This window comes from Stegodyphus dumicola, chromosome 9 (assembly GCF_044657685.1).
Source record: "Stegodyphus dumicola isolate Sdum_Otavi_A_Nest chromosome 9, ASM4465768v1".
Taxonomy (NCBI): Eukaryota; Metazoa; Arthropoda; class Arachnida; order Araneae; family Eresidae; genus Stegodyphus; species Stegodyphus dumicola.
In genome coordinates this window covers 65,704,585-65,717,143 of record NC_140776.1, presented here as the reverse complement: position 1 = coordinate 65,717,143, position 12,559 = coordinate 65,704,585, and the positions used below count along the sequence as shown (strand labels likewise).

At 34.1% G+C, this 12,559-nt stretch overlaps 1 protein-coding gene across 1 annotated transcript in view; it reads right to left on the bottom strand.

Moving 5' to 3' along the window:
- LOC118195958 (midasin) overlaps positions 1-12,559 on the bottom strand; it is a 589,327-nt gene that overhangs the window by 398,498 nt on the left and 178,270 nt on the right. The window lies entirely within an intron of this gene.

Below are 12,559 nucleotides of genomic sequence, written 5' to 3'. Positions count from 1 at the left end.
CTCATTTCACTGTTTTAAGAGTATTGCATGAAAATGGTTTACACCCATTTTGCAGAGACAGATTACCCTCTTCGAGTTCATTTCTGTCGCTGGTTCTTGCAGCAGTGTGTGGCACAGGCGGATTTCCCATCGGATGTGCTATTCACGGACGAACACAGGAAGGCATCTTCAATAGCCACAACGTGCACGTGTGGGCAACTCATAATCCACACGGCATACGTTCACATGCAATCCAAAGCCGCTTCTCTGTGAATGTGTGGGCGGGTATTGTTGACGACTACCTTATAGGCCCATACCTCTTAAGAAATTCTTCTCCTTACTAAAATTTTCTAAGAAAATAAAAAAAGTTGGAGTAGTCTACATCCTATAAAATTTAAAGTAATGAATTTTTAATCTGAAAGCTCAAATAGAGAAGGATATTTTAAAGGATTTTATAGAGCATATTTGTATTAATGTACAGTTTTTCTTGACTACACTTTTATTAACAGAGGGCCTACTTTCTTCTAAGTCATTATGAAAAGCCCATGTGAAGACTATTCCTTACTAACCTTTGTTTCCTATCTTCCTTCTTCTTTCTCACTTTATTATCATGCTTTCTAAATTTAAAAATAACTTTTAATTCAGCTTTTGTGGATTTCTAACTTGCCTTCGTCAATTTGTTTAACCAATGAAGCCAAACTGTCAGCCCTAAGCATCTGGTTTTAAATTTATATTTTTTAGTCTTTGTTCACTCTTGGTTAAGTTCTGATTTCAATGTTCTCTGTTAATTTTATGCATATTTCATATTTCTACACTTTAATTGGAGTTTGAAAGTCAGTAAAAAGTGTCTAACTTCATTTACTTTATTGGACATTGGAATTTTTTATATATGGATTCACTTTTGTATATTTGTATTTCATTTTTGTTCTAAATTTCTTACTTTTTAGAATTCCTCTGTATCAAGGAGTTCAAAATCTTCAGGTGAATTGTTATAATTAAATTTCGGATAAACGAAAATGCAGTGGTTTTCCTGGGAGGGGAGAGGGGTTCAATTGAATTTGATCTTCTTCCTCTTGATAATGTTGAATGACATTTTGATTGTATTCCTCTTCCTAAATATTTTTTGTAATTTTTTATTCCCCATATCTGTAATTCTTCTGGTTTGGTGACTATTGGTTGACTTTTTACATATTTATAGTGAATTTTGGATTTTACTGGTTTTGAATTGCATTTCTTTCGTATCTTTGCATATATGGTTCTAAATTTCTAACTTTTGTCTATAATTGATTGTCAGCAACATTTTGCATGGAAATAATACTGGAACAATCTTGTTTTAAATTAAAAATTTGTGATACTATATATAGTGTGTGTGATATTTTAAGACATAGGTGAAGGAATGAAGACGACGTTAACAAAACCAATTATAGCAAATCACTATCTTTATTTTTACACATTTCAAATCACCTCTTTGGCAGACAAATTATTTTTCAATCATATTTGAACTTCTTATATATACAGACCAAGGACTATGTCATTTCAGGTACGAAAGCATAAGTGGCGCAGAGTTGTTTGCATAGAAGGCAGGAAGAAATGGAACGTAGTTCCTCCTGAAGCTGTATTTATTTGATTCACATATGCATCTATGCATATAGATGCATATGTGAATCAAAGCCGTGATTGGTTAATTTTACTTTTAGTTACCTTTTTTAAGCAGTGTTATATAATTTGGAAAGATCTCGAATTTGGGAGAACAGATGAACTTAGGGGGAAGCACCAAATCTAGAATAGTTAATTTTGAGGTAGCCAATTACATCTTAAAGCAACCATTGCATTTCATTATACCTTACATATATATACACCCACACAACAAATTTATGACAAAAATAGTGTTGAAGAAACTACAACAAAAGCAATAACTGGGTTTAAAAATAACATTAAATTTTACACTTCATTTTACACAGATACTACCAAAGACATGGATTTTCATGAACATTTCCAGTTTGCTTTTTTAACTAGTTACAAACATACTGAGTGCATTTCGAAAAAAGATCATTTGGTATATGACATAACACCACAAACTTTCCTGCAATGCTTAGCGCTTTTTTTTTTTTTAATACAAACTTTTGCAATCAATAATGTGCATAGCTATATGTACAGCATGCCTGCTGAGGCTGTTCCTTTTTCTTTCTTATTGTTCCTAATAATACACAAAGACAGCCTACTTCAGTAGTTTTCTTGCACACATCTGACTGATAAAGGCTATTTGAATATCTACACATACTACTAAAATTATCATAAATTATATAAATAACAAAATTATTTTTAATTAATTCTTTCCTATTTAATTTTAGTTCCTTACTTTTCAAAGCAAAAATTCATGTACTCATTACCTTCATTCATTAACTTTACAAAATACTTTCCCATAACAAAAACATTAGAGCATGCTCATGCTACAATATTACAATTTGCTTATACTTTCCTTGAATGAAAAATTAAAAGTAACAATTTATTTGAATGCATGTATGCATTCCTAATATTTTCAAATGTGTGTAATGCAGATGCAATAAATCTAAGAATTATATAATAAAAAAATTAATAAAAGGAAATTGTTCAGCAATGTTGTTGAAACAGTCATAAGAATAGTTAAAGAAAGCAAAAAGTGATGCATAATTTCCCATTTTAATAGTTTAGAAAGTACGGCTGAAAAGCAAGGGGGGGGGAAAAAGAGTCTAAGAGGGAAAGGACTAGAATCTTAGCATCTTTCATGTGAAAAATGAGGTGTCAACTATTTCACCTCTCATCCTTCCCTTGTCGACTTAAAAATAAACTTCTCCATTTTTTATTTTTTTAACTTTTATGTGTGTATATATATATATACACTGCTCGACATTGAAAATGCAACACCAGGAAGAAGTGGTCAGAAATTTATGCAAATTTTAGAGTAGACTCACATCACTGAGTCATGCAAATGATGTGAAATGTGCAGCTCTCCGCTGCATGTGAAGTAAGATATAAGGGAAGGAACGTGCAGAATAGGCAATATTCGTGTCGTTATTTCTGCCAGACGAATTATCAAAGAAAGTTGGCTTTTGTCCCGGAGAATATGTGTAATAGGAGAGAATGCCAGGCAGCCGTCAACTAAGGCACTTCGATTAACGAAGGCACAGATTTACGATTTTACAAGGGGTATGTTGATCGGACTGAGAAGGGTGGATTGGACCTTATGTCAAATCGCAGCTGATACCCACATGGATGAGAGCATGGTGCATTGGCATTGGCTATGGGAAACATGGTTGGAACAAGGAAATAGGGGAAGAAGGAGGGGTACAGGTGCAGCCAGAGTGACGTCAGCACATGTGGATTGACACATCCACCGACAAGCTGTGGCAGTCCCGCAAGTCACCGCAATTGTACTGCAATTCTGCAGCATGTGCAAGATATCTGACCGCACAGTGCTCGCATCTTGCCAACATGCTCTGCATGGTATACAGATGCTTCCCTGGAGACCGTACTCTCCTGACCTGTCACCAATCGAACATGTGTGGGATGTGATTGGATGTAGTTTGCAGACTCTGTCCCTGCTTCGTTCAGAAGACTAACTGTGGCAAATAGTTGAAATGGAATGGAGAGCCATCCCTCAGGACACCATACACACTCTTATTGACTCTATGCCTAGACGTGTTTCTTTATGCATCGCTGTCTGCGGTGGTTCTACATCCTACTGAGCCGACGCCGTTCTGACTATCATTTTGAAATAAAGATCTCTTATTGCTGTTTGCTGCCTCTGTCTTTTTTCCAAATTTCATCACTTTCTGACCATTCCTTCTTGGTGTTGCATTTTCATTGTCGAGCAGTATATATATATATATATATATATATATATATATATTAAATAAAACTTTCCATTTAAGAGAAAATATGTGAACTTGTTAAATTTTATTATCCTTCTAACATTGAAACAATAATACAACTGATGATATAACATAAATTCCTTAAATTCAGATATTTTCAGTTCAAAATACATAAATTTCAACTATATCATTTTACATATTTAAACAGTACTGTGATTTTAAATTAAGCAAGGTTTTGACACAGATGTAGTTACAAGATGATTAAATTAGATTTACATTATTTGCACTATAGAACCGTTTCATAAACCAACAGAGTTTTTAACTCTGTTGGTTTATGAAATGGTTCTATAGTGAAATGAAATGAAATGGTTCTATTTAACTCTGTATCTGTTAAACCAACAGAGTTAAAAACTATGTTGGTTTAACAGATACAAGATCAAATATTTTATATAATTCTAAGTTAATATTTTGAAGAAGTTATTCAAAATTTTCTACAAAATTCAACATTTATATGTCAGAAATTTATCAAAGAATCTAGAAGCACAGCACTGCAAATTTTTTATGTGGACGAGAAATATAAAGATTAAGTTATGACCTAATGCAATATAATTCTCACAATTTGATTATATTTTAGATAATCCTAAAAAAATGAAGACTATTTGCCAAAGAGAAAACATCTCTCTATGAAGGACCTTCAACAGAAACTGGGTATTCAAACTGCACTAGCTAAAAATCAGAAAACTCTTATGACATCAGCCCATGCATTGAGATTTAAAGTCAGTTAAACTACAGGTGTTCAGCAAATTTACCACTCATTCATTAACTTAACTGGCTTTTTACAAGACAATATTAATTTTTTTAGATATAACATCTATAACGTAGAAGAAAAAGAGTCAGTTAGCATGTCACCAATTTATTTTTTATAGATAGAATACTGTGGCAAAGATAAAACAAGTGGATAAGCAAAATACATGAGGGGCAGCTGTCTAAGGTTCATCTCAAATGTGATTGGAGCATCTTAAACGAAAATATAGACTAATAAAAGGCTTTAGTAACATCAGAAATATTCAAAATATGTATTATTCATACGAATTTAAAAGTTTAAATTATTCAGAATGCGCAAAAGCAAAGATGCATTTGTACCGCTATAAAAATGGAAAACTAATTAGTACTAATTTACTAATTGCAATTTTTTCTTAACATTAGTAAAGAATTTCATTTTGACAGTTAATTCCAAATCTTCTCCTGCATAAAAGTATTAACAAAAATGCAACATCTTTAAAACATTCAATTAATGAAAATAAACACAACCCTAAAAAAGCGCATCCTATTAAGATTCCTATTAATTATTATTACCTCTCTTCCAACTTCCAGCACATAGCAGCAATTTTAAAATTCCCCACACACGCTATAAAATACATAAATAGTAATAGCAGGTAATAAAGAATGATTTTGTCAATATTATAATTCAGCAAATGATATAGTGAATAATCTGAACAATAACACACTGCAATATGAACATGCTCCAAATTAATCTGAATATGCTTCCCATCTTATTATGTTCTCTGGAAATATATAGTCTTAAAAAGAAGGTAAGGTATAAGAAATTATCTGAAAAAAAGATTTCTTCTCAACAAAAAATAGGTTATTAATGTTTTCAATTTAACATGTTCATCAACAATATCTTCCAAGTAAACCCATTGTATCATGTTGATATCTACCAACATTAAACACCTCTTCATACTAAGATTAACACCCTGAAAACAAACTGAAATTTTTAAATATTTTAATTTGTAAAAGCATTCAAATCGTATACCACTTCTATTATTTATATTGTGAAAGAAAGTAGGCCAAAAAAACAGGCAATTTGAATACAATCTGTCACTAACCCTCATGCTGTGTAACCTTCCGTTTTTTTTTTTTTTTTTTAAATCAAAATAGGTTCCAAAATTGCATATTATTTATATTATACATTTCAAATCTACACATATATTATATTAAAATATACAAAAAACTTTTGTAAAAGAGTTCCCCCCCCCCAATATAGAATTAGATCATAAATAAAGGTTATCAGAAAATTGAAATTGAAGAATAATCTTACAAAAGCAAAATTTTGAAAATAGATTTGGTTAAATTAGGATTTTTTTATGAAATACACAGTTAAAATGTATATACTAATGAAAATATGCAAAATACTTACAAAAGATTTATTAGAAATGTTTTGAAGCAAGGCTCGAGGCAAAATCCTACCTTGAAATTTTCGTACCAAATTTGCTTTCCCTTCCAAACTCTTTTGCCAGTTTCTGTTTTTAGCAACAAACAGCACACCGTCTACAAGGCTCTTTCTAGATGGGATTTGAGGATATATCGCAAGCAAAATGCCAAGCAGTTAGTCTATGGGATTGAGAGTTGAACTACAGATATCTTTGAGCTATGAAAAGAGCACTCAATGGTAGAAAACATGCTTGTATATTTCGCAGAAATATGCTCAACTAATGTCATTTGTTAACCCAGAGTTGAATAAACAATTAAACACCAGCCGAAATAAAACCATGAACAGGAAAACAGCGTGTTACCCAGTTAAATGAATGGAAAAAAGGCATCCCCTGTGAAAATCATAGGTTGCACAAAATTTGCTATTCTATGTTGCCCGTGGAAATTGTGGGATATGCAGCGAGAGGATTAAAGTAGATTTTCAGGTAAATAAAAACAAATAAAATAAATTTTCCTTAAAAAAAAAACAAGCGTATGCACACCAAATAATATGCAGACATTTTTAAAATACTAAAAAATCTATATGACCAAAACTTGTTTAGCAATATGATTTACAAATTAGATCATGGGATAGTTGATGTCACATTCTTGCCACTAGGTGGCGGGCATCTCTTCCTTTACTTTTGCTGTAATTAAGTTCCGAGTAGCAGTAGAGATTGGAACCGCTCAGAGGAGCGTAAAGACTCAGAACTAAAAATGTACTGTCTTAAAATAGTTATCACCTACCTTGTAAATAGTGTATATTAGCTTTTTATTTCAATAAATAATTAAAAGAAAAGATGGCCTGCTAATTGTAATAGAAACTCTTACTGGAAAACGTGATTATTAGAAGCCTGGCGTCGAGAACACTGAAGATGCAGCAGGTAAGGAATTTTACATTAATTTTATTGTAAATAGAAGAACCTGATGCAACATTTTTATGGCGCCCGAACAGGGACGCCAGGTTTTTTGAAAAGTTCTAATAAAGTGAATTCAAAAGCTGAATATTAAAATTGAAGATTTTAATACTTGTTCTTGAAGTATTCAGCAAAAGAATAATTTTGTTTTCTAAGTAAGAGTTAAATATTTGTTTTTCATGAGACGTATATTTTTTGTGTAAATGTTTGAAAAGAAAGATAATGGCTGAAGTAGATAAATTAAAAAAGAAAAGAAGTATCTTAAGAACTGCCGTTACAAAACTATTTAAGAAAATCGAAAGTGAATTAAATAAATCTGAAGGTAGTATTAATGAGCTCGAAGAATTGTTAGAACAGCTTAATGCTAAAGCCGAAACACTAGCTAATGCCGATGTAGAAGTTGAACCAATTCTGAGTGTAGATGAATTCGAAAATGAATTCGAAATTACAGAACAATATCGTGAGAAGGTAACGTTATGGAAATTTAGGCTTAAGAAACGGATTAAGGAACTTAATCATGACTTAAATGCACCGAACACACAGCAAAATATAAAAGACACATCTAATGTTAAATTACCAAAACTTTCGATTCCCGTATTTTATGGGAACAGTAGTCAATGGCTTACTTTTTGGAATAGTTTTGAGTCCTCAATACATAATAATGAATTATTGAACAAAGTAGACAAATTTAATTACCTGAAAGCGTATTTAGGAGGAACAGCTGCTAATTGCGTTCAAGGACTTCCGTTATCGCCGAAACATTATGATTCAGCAATTCAAATCTTACACGACCGTTTTGGAAGGAGAGACATTCTTATTAATGCGCACATGAATAATTTGCTGAATATTGAATCATTAAAAAATGCGAATGACATAAAAACATTTCGTAACTTGTATGATAAAGTACAAACACAGATTAGATGTCTCGAAGCGTTAGATGTTGTATCGGAATCTTACAGTGCTTTGCTGTGTCCGATGATTTTGAAGTTATTGCCTTCAGAATTAACGCTTGAATTTCATAGAACACAAAATGTTGGCACAGATTATAACATAAAAGATTTAATGTCATTTTTACACGCAGAACTTTCATCCCGCGAACGCACAAGGTCAACGCTTTCGCAACAGCAAAAAGTATCCGATCGGCGACAGTCTTCTTCCCCCCCTGCAACGAAAAGCGCATATGGTCTCTCAAATAGACATAATAAACCAAAGATTCCGACCGCTACAGATTTGTTTACAAAATCCGAATGCAGAGAGGAAAATATGAACTGTGTCTTCTGTAATCAATTTCACAAGACTTATGACTGTAGTTTCGTTTCCGGCTTATCATTACAAGAAAAAAGGGACATTTTAAAAAGAAAATGTGCTTGCTATAAATGCCTAAAATTACACCATTTGGCTCAAAACTGCAGAACAAAAATAACTTGTTCTATTTGTAAAAAACAACATGCAACTATTATGTGTAATAAACAAAATCCTTCTGTCGAGGTTTCGGAAATTAAAAAAGACGAACAGATAGAAAATAAAGTACTTTCAAATCAAGCAGGATGTTCAGAAGTATATTTGCAAACTTTAATTGTTCGCATATATGGAAGAGGGAATAACCAATTTGTTCGAGCGATAATTGACACCGGAAGTCAAAACTCATACATAAGCAGGTATGCAGCAGAAAGGTTACAATTAAGAAGCTTAGGTGAACAAGTGTAACCCACGGACTTTTCGGCGGCATAGAAGTTTCGGAAAAACATAAACGTTATAGAATAAAATTGGGTAGCGTAGATAAATGGTATAATTGCAAAATCAATGTATTGGATGAAAGAAAAATATGTTCTTCGGTCCCTAAAATCAAAAATATACACTGGATTGGGGAACTTAGAAGAAGAGGAATTTACGTCAGTGATGTTTTTGAAAATGGAAATTGCAGATTATTCCAGGAGAACCCCCAAGAGATTAATTTGTTGTTAGGGGCAGATGTTGCTGCAAATTTATTTACAGGTAAAATCGAAGTTCTTCCTTGGGGAAGATTAGTTGCTGTAAGTACAAGACTTGGGTGGACAGTCATGGGGAAAGCGAACACTGACAATTATGAAATAGAAAATTCCTTTTCCACGCTTTCGTTATCTTTACATATTTCTGATGCCACGTTGTCAGAACTGTGGAGGCTTGATGTTATCGGAATAACAGATCCAGTTACAAAAAAGGCTAGAGAGGAAAGGGATTTGCAAGCAAAATTGCAATTCGAAAATTCTGTATCTCTAAACGAAGAAGGGCGTTATGAAGTCGCACTTCCGTGGGCGGAGAATCATGTACCACTCTCCACCCACAAGGATTTAGCGTTGAAACGTCTACAATCTACCACCCAGAAACTTTTATCTCAAAATTTATTTTCTTCATACAATGCAATTTTTAATGACTGGTGTAACTTAGGAGTGATCGAAGAAGTTAAAGAAAATATTGCGGTTGACTTTGGACATTATTTACCGCATAGACCGGTGATCAAAGAAAATAGCTCAACACCAATTCGACCGGTGTTTGATGCGTCTGCGAGGAAACAATCGTCTCCTTCTCTAAATCAGTGTTTGGAGTGTGGACCAAATTTGATAGAACTAATTCCATCTCTTTTGTTGAGATTTCGGGAAGGCAAGTTTGCTGCTATAGCAGACATTGAAAAGGCTTTCTTACAGATCAGTGTAAGGCCTCAAGATAGAGACTGGCTTCGGTTTTTCTGGTGGAATGATGTGGAAGAAAGGAAAACGAAAATATTTCGTCATACTAGGGTAGTATTTGGGGTTAAGAGTAGTCCTTTCCTTTTGGCAGCTGTTATAGAATTCCATCTACAAAAGTACGTGAAAAATTCTTCATATGATACGGAGATAATAGCTAAACTCTTGCGTATCTTCTACGTAGATAACGTTGTTGCCAGTTTTGACAAAGAATCCGAGATGATTCAGTTCATCGAAAAATCTCGAGAAATAATGAATGAAGGAAAGTTTAATCTTCGAGGTTGGTTACATAATGGAGATAACCTGAAACAGGAAACTATTTCACCCGTATTGGGTCTGTTATGGAACTGTCAGAAAGATAATTTAACTTTGAATCTGAATTGGCTAGAAGATTTTGAAATGGGTATAATAACGAAGAGAACAATTCTCGCTGTAACACACAAAATATTTGATCCTATTGGTATTGTGAGTCCTGTTCTCTTGTATCCTAAAGTATTGTTGCAGAACCTATGGAAAACAGGAATTTCTTGGGATACTGAAGTTGACGAGAGTACAAAACAAAATTTTGTGAATTGGTATAAAAGCCTTTTTCTCTTAAAAGAAATATCCCTCCTACGTTGGATACATTCCAGCAAGGACAATAGGAAGTTCTGCAGCATTCACACATTCTGTGATGCCAGTAGTAATGCGTATGCTGCTGCAGTTTTCTTGAGAACTGTGACGAATTCTGGAGTTGAAGTTCATCTGTTGGCATCGAAGTCTAGAGTAGCTCCCGTAAAATCTATTACGATCCCTCGTCTGGAATTGATAGCTGCCACAATAGGTGCCAGACTATGCTCTTCTGTTTTAAATGGTTTGCAATGGCAAAATATGGAAACACATTTTCGGACAGATTCTACAACAGTTTTGACATGGATTCAAAGGGAAGAGATTGTCTGGGCTGTCTTTGTGGAAAACAGAGTCAGGAAGATTAGGAAACTGACGGATCCAAAAACGTGGAAACATATTGCTGGAACAAAAAATCCAGCTGACCTCCCATCAAGAGGTTGCACCGCTAAACAACTTTTAGTAGTTAGATGGTGGGAGGGCCCCGACTGGCTGAAGAAAAATCAGGAAGAATGGCCTAGACAAAGGGAAATACCGGACATGGAAATAGTAAATTCAGAAAAAAGGAAATCAGTCATTTCTGCACTAAATACGCAAAGGGTAGAACATTTTTTTGAGAAATATTCATCTTACCATAAAATGTTAAGAATAACTGCTTGGATATGCAGATTTATCAACAACTGCAGAAGACCAGATTCTAAACAATCAGGAGAACTCACGGTCCCTGAAATAGAAACTGTAGAAAAGAAAATATGCAAGATAATACAAATAGAAGCATTTGGCAAAGAACTTAAAGTTAGCAACCTTTGTACCTTTCTTGACTCAGATGGCCTTATTCGGTTAAAGACCCAGATTACTAGAAGAGAGGAAGAAGAAAATTTTCTCTGTCCAATTGTATTGCCCTCAAATCATGACTTAGTTCATAGGTTAATTTTAGATTACCATTTGCGACTATCCCACGCTGGTGTGCAGTTCGTACTAGCCAATATTCGACAGAAATTCTGGGTCCTGAGAGGAAGAAAAACAGTACGTAAAGTTCTTATGAAGTGTGTTCGCTGTAGAAAATATAGCGCAAAGAATATAGAGACTGTTCCAGCACCTCTTTCTGAAGATCGAGTTCGAGATGCTCTGGTGTTTGAAGTGACCGGAGTCGATGTAGCCGGTCCTCTTTATTTAAGAAAAGGAAAAAAGGCATGGATCTTGCTCTTTACTTGCGCGGTCTATCGCGCGATACATCTTGAACTGATAGAGAGTTTATCAACAAATGCGTTCATCTTGGGATTAAGGAGATTTATTGCCAGAAGAGGTCGTCCAGGTATTATTTACAGCGACAATGGCACTAATTTCGTTGGAACTGAAAATCTTTTAAGATCGATAGATTGGAAAGAAATAGAATGTAATTCAACTAGTATGAGAATACAGTGGAAGTTTAATCCCCCAACTGCTTCATGGTGGGGCGGTTGGTGGGAGAGGTTGGTACAAACAGTGAAGAAGATGTTGAGAAATGTTCTCGGCACGTCCTGTGTCTCTTATGAGGAAATGTTGACTATACTTTGTGATATCGAATCAGTAATCAACTCAAGACCCCTTACGTACCTTTCAGAAGATCCAAATGATCTTACGGCACTAACTCCTTCAATGTTTCTACAAGATGTGCACGACGTCGGAGTGCCTGACTTAGACTACCTGGATACCATTAATCTGACAAAAAGATACAAGTTCTTGCAGAACTTAAGAGAACATTTCCGCAAAAGATTTCGTGATGAATATTTAGCTATCCTAGTGCAAAAACCATCTAAACGATCTACTCGGACTATCAACAAAAATGACTTGGTGTTTGTCGGCAGCGACAACAAGAAGAGAATAGATTGGCCAATAGGTCGTGTTGTAGAACTATATCCTGGGAAAGACAACGAAGTACGTGTTGTCAAAGTGAAAACTGCAACGGGTGAACTCCTAAGACCTGTGAAATGTATTTATCCTCTCGAACTTGATAGACCTAACTTGTTTAGTGACTTCACCATGAACATAAAAAACTCTGCGGATAAGTGTTACAGTGATATGAACTATCAAACTAGATATGGACGTAAAACTGTAAAACCTCTTACATATTTTTAAATTGCTATACTAATTTTTGTTTCTTTTCAGTATTTTAGAAATTTAATTGTCCTAACAGTTGTCAATTGGAACATGTTATCTGGATATGGTATGAATGTAATGCAGAAAATGT